Source organism: Monodon monoceros, unplaced genomic scaffold (genome assembly GCF_005190385.1).
Source record: "Monodon monoceros isolate NGI ecotype Baffin Bay Population unplaced genomic scaffold, NGI_Narwhal_1 Super_Scaffold_7, whole genome shotgun sequence".
In the NCBI taxonomy this organism is placed as follows: Eukaryota; Metazoa; Chordata; class Mammalia; order Artiodactyla; family Monodontidae; genus Monodon; species Monodon monoceros.
The window spans coordinates 12,940,014-12,951,973 of NW_021703784.1; the positions used below are offsets into that span (position 1 = coordinate 12,940,014).

General features: G+C 42.8%; 1 non-coding gene across 1 annotated transcript; it reads right to left on the reverse strand.

The window, feature by feature from the left end:
* Positions 1–8,354: 8,354 nt before the first annotated feature.
* Positions 8,355–8,426, reverse strand: TRNAD-GUC. Its single transcript has one exon. It is a non-coding gene; the product is annotated as a tRNA-Asp (tRNA).
* Positions 8,427–11,960: the final 3,534 nt, after the last annotated feature.

Here is an 11,960-nt window from a genome sequence, read left to right on the forward strand (position 1 = left end):
TGCCAGGCCTGCGCTCAGAGGGAGGCCACTTGGAAGTTGGCTCTGGGCTCTGGAGCGAATAAATGTTGACATTTGGAGAGTGGGAGCCGTGCGGGTGTTTTACTGGTGTTAATGTGATGTGGGCAGGATTAGACATTCCCCAAATTGCTCTCTGGAATAGAGCAAGTGAAGGCAGAATGGATCTCCTGTCTCCCTCCTGCCACTGAATTTAGGATTTGATTAAAAGCGCCTTCCCAGTGAAGAAGACAATTGAACGAGCGGCCTGCTGTCTCTGTGCCTGTTGTGAGGAAGGGAGGGGGAAGGGAGGGGGCCCTGGTCCCCTCTGCCCTACCTCCGTGCCTCTCTTCCTGGGAGCACCCCAAACTTTTCTCTGCAGACCTGCCCCTCCCCCATACCTGAGCTCCAGAAGCCTCTTCTGCCCCCAGGCCCCTCTCTCCCCGTCATTCCTTTATCCTGCAAGCACGGGCCCTCCATGCTCCCCTGTCTCTCTGGCAATGGTTTTTGGCTGAGAACTGATACCTGGGCAGATGGGGACTAATCCCCACACACACCACAGGGGCTTGTCTCTCCTGATCCAAGGTTCCGTCCTTGGTCCGAGAGGCCGAATGGCTCTCAGATCAAAAACCAGGACAGAGGGGAAGGGTCTCAGGAGGCCTGGCTGGCTTGCATTTCTCTGGCCCGACCACAAAGAGAGAAATGGGTGCCACATGGAGCCAGGTGGGAGCTGGGGGGCAGCAAGGGGCCCGTGAGGTCATCCTGCCCTTAGAGGCTCAAGGTTAGCAGCTCCAGGACTATAAACAGGCCCTCTTTTCACGCTGTTTGTACATTTGACAAGGCTTTCCTTGCCATTCTCCCTGTTTTCCAGCCAGGCCTTTTCTCTTGCCCCTCCTGCAGGGCCCAGTGCCTCCTCTGTCCCTTGCTTACCCCATGTCACTACCTTCCCTCCCAGCTGGGCCACCAGGTGCCCAGCTTCCCCATGGGCCCCACAGCCCAGGCTCCTCTGAGCATCACCCCCCTTCACCTCCACTCTGGGTCCTCTGGGGAGGACCATTCCCAGCTCTTTCTGGAGGTCAAACTCCAGGCCTGCTCAGGCTGAGCCAGGAGGAGACCCCATGGAGGGGTTTGTGTGTGTGGGTGTGGGTGTGTGTGTGTGTGCAGGTGCGTGAATGTGAGCCAGAGGTGAGGTGCATATAAGTGCATGATGGCTCGTGTACTTCAACACATCTATTTGGCCTCAGCTTTCTAGATACTGGAGACTAACCTCCAAAAGAAGTTTCCAGAATCCAGCCATGCTGTGCCTCAGACCAATCTGCACCATGCCCACAACGGCTACCAGGAATTGAACAGTAACCATTGATTGCCTGGCACTGAGCTTGAGGCTTTACACAAAATATTTTATTTAATACTTGTAACAACCCAAATGAGAAAGGTACTATAACTATTCCCATTTTACAGATAGAAAGACTGAGTAGTTCTGCCCAAGGGAACAGAAAGCAACGGGCCAACTTGGGATTGCCCCAAGTCTGTCTGAGTCCACAGCTCATGGTTAAACCCCTCTTTGGGGGGCAGGCTGGCCCACACCCTGGGCAGTGAGCAGGACATCCACGGATGGTTCTCGACCAATTCCTCCCCCATCACCCCGTGAAGTGCCCCCCAGACATGCCATCTTCCAGGCCCATGTCCTCAGCCCTCAGAGTAAGTCCCACCTGCTAGGACCAGTGCCCAGAAGCTGCATATGGTGGGCACCACACACCACACCACAGCAAGCCAGGGAACTTAAAAATAATTTTTTTTACTTATTATTATGGAAAGTTTCAGAAGCTGGTAAAATAACTCCCCACGTACCATCATCCAGCTTCAAAACTTAACATTTTGCTAATCTCATTTCATCTCTTCTCCCCACACAAATTTTCTTTTTCTGAAGTATTTTAAAGCAAATCTCAGACATCATTTCATTTCACCTGTAAATACTTCCATATGTATCTCTAACAGATAAGGACTTCTTTTCCTTCAACTTAATTACAATAGCATTAACACACCTAACAAAATTAACAATGGTTGGGGCTTCCCTGGTGGCGCAGTGGTTAAGAATCCGCCTGCCAGTGCAGGGGACACGGGTTCAAGCTCTGGTCCGGGAAGATCCCACATGCCACGGAGCAACTGGGCCCACAAGCCACAACTACTGAAGCCCGCATACAAGCCACAACTACTGAAGCCCGTGTGCCTAGAGCCCATGCTCTGCAAGAAGAGAAAAGTACAATCTACGACAGAAAAAAAAATAAATAAAGTGGACTGCATCAAACTAAAAAAAAAAATTAACAATGGTTCCTTAATATTATCTGACACTAAATTGCCTCAACAATGACTTTTTACAGTTGATTTGTTCAAATCTGGATGCAAACAAGGCCTGCCTGTAGCATTTGGCTAATGTCTCTTTGTCTTTAACAGCCCCCATCACCCTCTCCAGGCAGGTGTTCTGTCCTATAGAATGGCCCACATTCTAACTGACTGACCCCGTCCTCACAATGTGCTGAACATCCTCTTCAACCCCCAAGAGCATTTCTGTAACACAGATCACATCACTTTCCAGCTTACAACACCTCTGTGGCTTCCCTTTGCCCTAAAAGAAGTCCACACCCCCTTCTGGGCCCGCAAGGACCTGCCTATGAATGGCTCCTGATTCCCTCTCAAACTTCACCTCCCTCCCCCCCAGCCCCGCCCCTCCTGCTCCAGTCCCTTTAAGCTCTGCTCCAGTCACACAGGCTTATCTTCCTTACTTTGAACCTCAGGGGCCAGAGCAGACATGGTTCCTTCTACCTTAGCTCTGCCACTGTGGCCACCAGCCTTCTACCTTCTCCTTCTACTTCCTCGTCCTTCTACCGCCTTTATGTCCCCTCCCCAGAGAGAGGCCTGCCCTGGCCACCATACCTAAATAGATCCCTCCCCCGGTGGCTCCCTGGCTCCATCTCTTTTTTGTGTCCATTGCGCTTCTCAGAATCTGTAGCTACTTTTGCTATTTATTTGTTTCCTTGTGTTTTAAAGGCCTTCCTCCTCCACCACCCAGAATGCAGGCTTTCTGAGGGCAGGACTGCATCCATCTGGGAACTCTGAGGCCTAGAACAGGACTTGGAACATAGTAGATGCTCAAGTATTTGATGATTGAGAGAATAAATGGAAGGCGGGAGGGAGAGAGAAGAGGTTTACCTTTCAGAGAGTTCACAGTCTGGTTGGAGAGAGAGGAATACAAGAATGCAAGACCTTTCAATCAATCAATCAATCAATCAAAATCTATTAAGCACTAACTAATAACTCCACACTTTTCCAGGCATGGAGGGAATATTTTGGGTGTTAGCAGCACTCAGTTAAAGGATAACTGGGTACACTTTCTAAGTCTAGATGGAAATACTCACACGAGGCTTCATGAGGGAGGGGTCCTGAGCTGAGCGTCCATCAGAAAAATCCCTCAGCTTTCCTTGGCATCCCAGGTTCCCAAAGGATGCCTGGGAGGCAGGCAGGGCCAGTGTTATGATTCTTCCCTTTTGAGAGATAAAGAAGTTGAGACTCAACTATTTGTCCACAGCTTACAGGGGCAGAACTGGGACTGGAGCACACAGTGTGTAACTCCTCCCCTCCCTGCTGGGCCAGCAGAGTCAGGAGGAAGGCAGAGGGGAGGGAGGCAGCAGGGACCACCCGGGCAAAGGCCAGGAGGACAGAATAGGCAGAGGCCAGAACTGTCCTCCCAGCCCAGAACTGTACACCTCGGGTGGGAGAGACTCTTCATCATTTCTGCTCCAACAGATGGGGCATCTGAGTACCTGTCTCGGGGGACCAGAGCCTAAGGGAGAGGGAGGGAGAGTTCCCTGTGCCTGACTCTGGGCTGCAGCCTCTGGAAGCCTCACTCACCGAACTTCAGGCTCCCTGCTTTATGGCACAGTTATGTTTAATTTAGACAAAAGACCTCACTTGGCCTTTTATGGTCCCAGTCAGTAGCCTTCCGTCTTTTTACCAGAGCTGCCTGTTTCTGCTGTTTTGATCTCTGCTGTGTTATTAAGTAATCCTTTAGTTGTTTTTGTTTGTTTGTTTGTTTCTGGTCTTATTTATTTTACTTCTTTTTCCTCTTTTGCTTTTAAATGCAAACAGAGAGGCAGCAGTATCCCCAAGGTGAGGCCAAGAGAAGGCTAATGAGACCTGGGACCCCAGACCATGAGCCTTGGTCCCAAATGTAGCCCCCCAGGAAAGACCGATGTTCCCATTTAAAAATGACTCACTTCAGCAGCACAGAGATTCACAGGGCAAGTGACTCTCCCGGAAGATAAGATTAGCCCCCGCATGGCCCAGAGGGCTTACTGGAACAGGGCGTTTTAACTTATTTCTGGGAGGGTAAGTGACATCTTGATGAATCCGTTATGACATGAAGACACCTGATGTGGCCTTTGAAGCAGCCATTAAACTTAGCTTGCTCTTACTGCCAAGTCACACGCAAAGCAGACTGTTCATGCCTTCCCCAAACCCCACCCCAGGGGCGAGGTAAGAGGCTAGGGTCTCCACAGCAGACATTCCTGGGTAATAAGTAACAGACCTGCTACATTTTGGTGTAGCTGCATTACAATGTCTCCTGTGTCAAACCCGAGGAGTTAAGATGTCCTTCCATTCTAACGTTAGGGGCTTTGTCTATTTAGATGTATGGGCACCCTTTAAAAACATAATCTTGTCTGTATTTTGAAATCTACATAAATGGTTTCAGGCCATCGCTTCTTCTGTCTGTTCCATTTCTTCCCTTTGGGTTGCCCGTGAGACCTTCCCAAGTTGCTGAACTTAGATGCAGGTCATCACTTCTGACTGCTGTGTGGCATCCCATCATATGCCAACGCCACGTTTTATGTACCCATCCCCAGTGAAGGACACCAGGCAGGCTCATCACGACTGGCACTTCCTTGCGCCTGTCTCACAGGGGCAAGACTCTGAAGTTGTACACCCAACAGTGAGTGTGGTGAGGGTGTGTAGACCCTCACTGCTAAGGTCAGCCAGATTTCTCCGCAGCACGACTCACTCTTCCCACTAACGGGGACTGGGCGCTTCTCTTTCCCACCTCCTCACTAGCACTTGATATGATTCCAATTTTCTCATTTTTGCCAATTGAAAAAGGTAAAATGGTACCGTATTTTGTGTTTAAAGATTAAGCTACTCTGCTATAGTTATTAGCTCTTCAAAGGGCCACTTATGTGAATGGCCTACTTATAGCCTCTTTCCTTTTTTTCTTTTAGATCCTTGTATTTTTCTTATGGGTTTGTAGTTATTTGTATAAGCTGCATACTAAACCTTTGTCAGTTTTCAACTTCTAAAAATACCTACTCCCACTCTGTTTCCTCTGTTAACTTTGTTTATACTGTTTTTTAAAAAACAGAAATCTCATGTTGATGTGATCAAATCCATTTATTTTGTTCCTTATGGGGTTTTTAAAAAATCTTTTCAAAGAAATGCTGACTTTGAAGTTCATAGTTATTTTTTTTAACACATTTTCATCTATCTGTGTTTATTTTACTTTTTAGATTTAGGTCTTTCTCCATTTGGAATTTTTTTTAATATGGTATTGAGTAGGTATCTAACTTAATTTATTTCCAGAAATGGAGCCACCTTTTCCCAATACTCCTGTCTAAATAATTCATCATTCTTACTAATTTGTGATGCTACCTCTATCATATGCTGGGTTCCCAGTAGTTTTGTTTATTTAGACTTGTTTTTGTCTATATGTTTGTTTATGTATGTCTAGGTCTGTTCCTGGTCCCTTACTCTATTCCTTTGGCTTATTTGTCTGTTCCTATGAAATAACACACTGTTTTTATTATTATGCTTTTATTGTAATCAGTTTGATTGTCAGCAGAACAAATGTTGCCTCTTTGTTGCTTCTTTTCTAATTGGATTAATTATTTGTGGGGCTCAATTCTTCTATATAAATTTTATAATCAATTAGTTTAATTCTCCAAAATTCCTGCTGGAATTTAATTGAATGTGGAAATTAATTTTGGGCTAATAGACATCTTCCCAAGATTAAGTCCTTCCAAACATGGATATAGTATTTCTTTTTATTTAGGTCTTTCATTTAATGGTTTTGGTAAAGTTTAATATTTTTTTCCCCTTTGTGGTCTTGTGCCTTTGTTGTTAATCCCTAAGACCTTTGTGGTTTTCAATGCTTTTATCAAGACTGGTCCGCTGTCTTCTCCAGGATCCTGGGAAGGGCCTAGAAATGTGAACATGTTATTGTAAAATTGCAAAAATAGAATATTTTTGCCATAAATGGTAAAGTCTACTGTCTCTTTCCATTCCAGCCTCCCCTCCACTGCACCTCCCTTACAGTTGGGCAGTATTGGAGTGATCACAGGTACTTTGGGGGTCCAGCTAAAGGGAATTTGAGCTGGGGATACATCTAATTTGGGATTTATGGGATGTATCCATGTGGTCACAATCACTTCCGTGTATGGTTTAGTCATTGGTAGGCATCCTGGTGTCAGAGTGGCTTCCAAGAATTCATGGAATTCTTTCCACCCACTGTCCTGACTCACCAGACATCTGGATATAAAGATGGAGAGCTATAGGTAAGTCAGGTGGTTAATTAATTTTTAAAATAACGTGTTGCTTTTCTGTTTGTGACATTCATTGTGCTGTTCACTTTTTTAATTGTAATTAGTTGTGATTGCTTATTCTAAATAAACATTTATTTTATACCTAATTTTGGATCTGTACTTTTAAAAAATTTTTCTTAAAGAGGGCTCCTCAAATTGCATAAACTTCTGCCCTTGAAACCTGGATTTGTCCCCTAGATATTTTCAATGGTATTAATGCTTCCTATATTCAAATGTCTATGTTGATCTAGAAACCAGCAATTTTGCTAAACTCTCCTATTAGTTCTAAAAGTTTGTTGACTCCTTTGAGTTTTCTCATTAAATTATCATATTATCTGCTAATAGTAACTATTTATCTCTTTATTTCCAATACTTATATTGTTCTATTTCTTTTTCCTCTCTTATTGCATTGGTCAAAACCTTCAGTATTCTGTTGAACAGTATGATGTCAATAGTGGACATTAATAGGAATACATCAAAAGTTTCTTCTTTAAGTATGATGTTTGCCACAGGCTTTGGTTGTCTAGTCTTTATCAAGTTAGAAAAGTTCCTATTTCCCTAACAGGTTTTTTTTTCTTCATTTATTTATTTATTTTTGGCTGCTCTGGGTCTTCACTGCTGAACACAGGCTTTCTCTAGTTGCGGCAAGCAGGGGCTACTCTTCGTTGTGGTGCAAGGGCTTCGCATTTTGGTGGCTTCTCTTGTTGTGGAGCACGGGCTCTAGGTGCGCAGGCTTCAGTAGTTGTGGTGCGTGGGCTCAGTAGTTGTGGCACAGGGGCTTAATTGCTCCGCAGCATGTGGGATCTTCCCAGACCAGGGATCGAGCCCATGTCTCCTGCATGGGCAGGCGGATTCTTAACCACCGCACCACCAGGGAAGTCCCTCCTAAGAGTTTTTTAAAAATTACTTATTGATGAAATAAAGTTTAATTGGAACACAGCCATGTCCATTAATTTACATATTGTCTATAGCTGCTTTCACACAACAGTGGCAGAGTTAAGTAATTGAGATAGATACTGTCTAGCCCATAAAGCCTAAAATATGTATTGTCTCACCCTTTACAAGAAAGTTTGCCAACCCCTGCTTTAAAGTGATAAATTATATTGATAGACTTTCTAATATTGAACTATTTTTCCATTACTGGGATAAAATTTTCCCATTTGAAGTACTTTTTTAATTCATCGCAGTATAACTTACATTCAGTAAAGTATAGTAATCTTAAATGTATAGCTTAATAAATTTGTACATATGTATACATCCATTTAAATACCACTCAGACCAAAATAGTGAATATTTTCAGCGCTGCAGTTGACTCATTCCCTCAACCAGTCTATATGGCCAGCCACTCACTCCCAAGGTAATGACCCTTCTGAACACTCTCTCTATAGATTCATTTTGCCTGTCTTGAAATTCTCAGAAATGGATATTCTCAGACTATCAAATAGTTGAGAGTCTTATGTGTCTGGCTTTTCACTAAACAATGTGGATTGTTGTGTAGAGCAACAGTTAGTTTTTTAAAATATTATTTAGTATTCCATTATTTGAATAAGATGCATTGATTTTTTAACACAGTATTAGAGTCCATTGATATTTTATTTAAATTTCTTTTATACCTATGTTCTTAAATAAAAGTGGACTAAAGTTTCCTTTTCTCTTTTTTCTTTTTTCTTTTCTTTTTTATTTTTTGGCTGCACCACTCGGCTTGCAGGAGTTACCCAACTTTGAGGATCTCAGTTCCCTGACCAGGGATTGAACCTGGGCCACAGCACTGACAGTGCAAAATCCTAACCACTAGACCACCAGGGAACTCCCTAAAGTTTCCCTTTCTTATAATGTTCTTTTCTTTTTTGGTGTCAACTTTATACTAAGTTACATCAAGTTCATAAAATAATCTAGAGAGATTTGCCTATTTTTTATTTTTGGAACAATTTGTGTTGGATACTAATTATTTATTCCTTGAAATTTTAATAGAATTTACCTAAAAATACTTATAAAACACCATGGGACTTTTGTAAAATCTAACAGAGAGGTTTTTCTAATTACTGCTTTAATTTGTCATTTTGCTATTAGTCTTCAAGTACTATATTTATCTTGTGCCAATTTCAGCATTATATATTTTCCAGAGATATGTGTATTTCGTCAAGGCTTTCAAATGTATATTGTTGTATATATGTATATAGATGTTCTAAAATTTTATATTTTAAAATCTGAGTTCTATTGCCTGCCTAATTCTGTACTGTGTTTATTTGAAAAACTTCTCTTTTGTTTCTTGATGTTTTATTAGACTTTTTGAAAATGTTTATTTTATGAGTCTTTTCAAAGAAATTTTGGGGTTTTTTTAAGTCGTTTGTATTGTATTTGCTACTATTGGTATTCTTAATTTCATTGATTTCTGCTCTAATCTTTATTATTTCCTTCTTGTTTATTTGGGTTTTCTCTACTGGTTTTTTTTTCCCCCTCCAGATTTGAATACGTAGCTCATTTGTTTTCAGTCTTTCTTGTTTTCTGATGGATGTGTTTAAAGCTATAAATTGTCCTCTTGGCACTGCTTTATTTGTAGTACATAAATTTTGACAGGCAGAGCTTTCCTTGACATTCAGTTCTAAGTAATTCATAATTTTCCTTAATATTTTCTCTTCAGTCCAAAGGCTATTTGGTTGTATGTTTTTATTTTTCAGACATGTAAGACATTTTGGCTATTCTTTTGGTCTCTTCCCACCTCTTGTGTCTCCTGACTGCCATCATGTTGACATTATCTGGATTTTAGTTCCATATTTAATTTATATTCATCCTTCATTCAAGTAACAATAAAATTTAATAAATTCATTTTCAATCTCATTTTTCTTATATAAGAAAGATTCACTTCCTTTTTTTATTGCTGGAATATATTCTGCATACATCTTTAGCCTGAGGATATCTTTATTTTACCTCCACAGTTAAATAATTATTTATCTGTATATAAAATTCAACAGTTTCTAGATATAATTTGATTGTCATCCCATTGTCACTCAGATTCTCCTTATTTGTAGGTGACCTGCTTTTTCTCTATGGAAGTTTTCTCTCTGTTTCTGGTGCTCTTAGATTTCTCCTTAATGCATCTATGTATGAGATTCTTCTCTATCTTGTTCAGCACTCTCTTAACCCTTTCTGTCTGAAGGCTAATTTGTTCCTTTAATCGTGGAAAAAGTTGTCACTGTTTCTTTCAATATTTTCTTCCTTCTATTGACTCTTTTATCTTCTCCAGAGACACACACCTATTAGTGCTTACATTCCTATCCTCGGTGTCTCTTGATTTCCTCATAGTCTGAATTGAAAAAAAAAAAAAACTCAGTTTTTCCTTCAGTGTTTCTCCCCTATTCTCACACCATTACATCACTCAAAACACTTCTGACATCAGATGTATGGGTTTTCCCCATACTGAGCAATTCAACACCTGCTGGCTGTCTTACAATTTAACTCAGTTCTGACACCGTTTACATGGAAATAATGTCGCATCCCACAGGTTAAGGGCTCAGTCCCACCAGACTGCCCCCCACTCAAAATGCCCATCAGAAGTAGGAGGTTCCTACCACAACTCTGTCCAACTTAGCTACAAATCAGAGGCCCCCACGTACCCTTCCCCAAGTTTGATTAATTTGCCAGAGTGGCTCACAGAACTCAGGGAAACACTTATTCATATTTACTAGTTTATTAAAGGGTATAATAAAGGATACAGATGAGCAGCCAGATGGAGAGATACATCATGCAAGGTCTGGGACGGTCCCGAACACAGGAGCTTCGGTCCCAGTGGAGCTGAGGGCGCATCATCCTCCTGGTATATGGATATGTTCGCCAATCTGGAAGCTCTTCAAACCCCGCACTATTGGGATTTTTATGGAAGCATGATGAATTAACTCCATTTCCAGTTCCTCTCCCCTCTCTAGAGAAGTGGGGGAGGGGCTGCAATTCCAAGATTCTAATCATGGCTTGGCCTTTCTGGTGACCGCTCCCATCCAAGGGCCACCCAGGAGCCCACCCAGTCACCTCATTAGAACAAAGGACGCTCCTATCACCCAGGAAATTACAAGAGGTTTGGGAGCTTGGTGTCATGAACTGGGTCAAAGACCAAGTATTAGAAAAAAAAAAAAAATGGTGCTCCTGGTACTCTTTCCACTTAGGAAATTACAAGCGTTTTAGGAGCTCTGTGCCAGGAACCAGGGGCAGAGACCAATATATATATTTTCTATTATCTCACACTATCCCTCGAAGAGATCCTTAACCCTTACTTATTTATCCTCTTATGATCCACAGAGTTGGGTTTAGCTGAAACGAATGTTTCCCAAAGGCAAGTCTCCATCCCAGCTTGTCCCTCTGCTGGTGCAGCTGAGGAAGTCAGGAAGGTGGCGAAAGTCCATTTCCAGCGGACTTGCCTGGTGGTGCAGTGGTTAAGAATCCGCCTGCCAATGCAGGGGACACGGGTTGGAGCCCTGGTCCGGGAAGATCTCACGTGCCGCAGAGCAACTAAGCCCATGCGCCACAACTACTGAGCCTGTGCTCTAGAGCCCGCTAGTCACAGCTACTGAAGCCCGCGTGTCTAGAGCCCATGCTCCACAACAAGAGAAACCGCAATGAGAAGCCCGCGCACCACAACGAAGAGCAGCCCCCGCTTGCCGCAACTAGAGAAAGCCCGCACACAGCAACAAAGACCCAATGCAGCCATAAATAATTTTTTTTTAAGTCCATTTCCAGGATCCCACTTCCTAGAACCATCCAGTCATTCAGTCATTCATTTATTCCTTTCTGCTCTGTGCCAGGCCCTGTCCTTGGTTCTAGAGGCACTGGGTCCCTGATTACTCCTCCAACACACTCGTCGCTGTCCTCCTTGCTTAGCATTCTGCTCCAGCCACTCCGGACCTCTCCCAGCACCTTGAAGATGCCAGCCGTGCTCCCCTCACAAGGCTCTTCCCCTTGCCGTTCTCTGCACCTGAAATGTCCTTCTCCTCCTCCACCTTCCCTGCCCCTGTCGATGTTTACACTGATGACTTTTCCTCATCATTCAAGCCTCAGTTCAAACATTACCTCCTCAAAGAGACCATCCCTGGCCACTCTCTAAAGTAGTCAGCCCTCTGGCCACTCTGCTTCATCCTGTTTAATTTCTCTCTATATATCTCTCTATATATATATATCTATATATGTCTCTCTCTATATATCTCTCTCTATATATATATCTATATATGTCTCTCTCTATATATTCTCTATATATATATCTATATATGTCTCTCTTTATATCTCTATATATATATATATCTATATATGTCTCTCTATATATATTCTCTATATATATATCTATATATGTCTCTC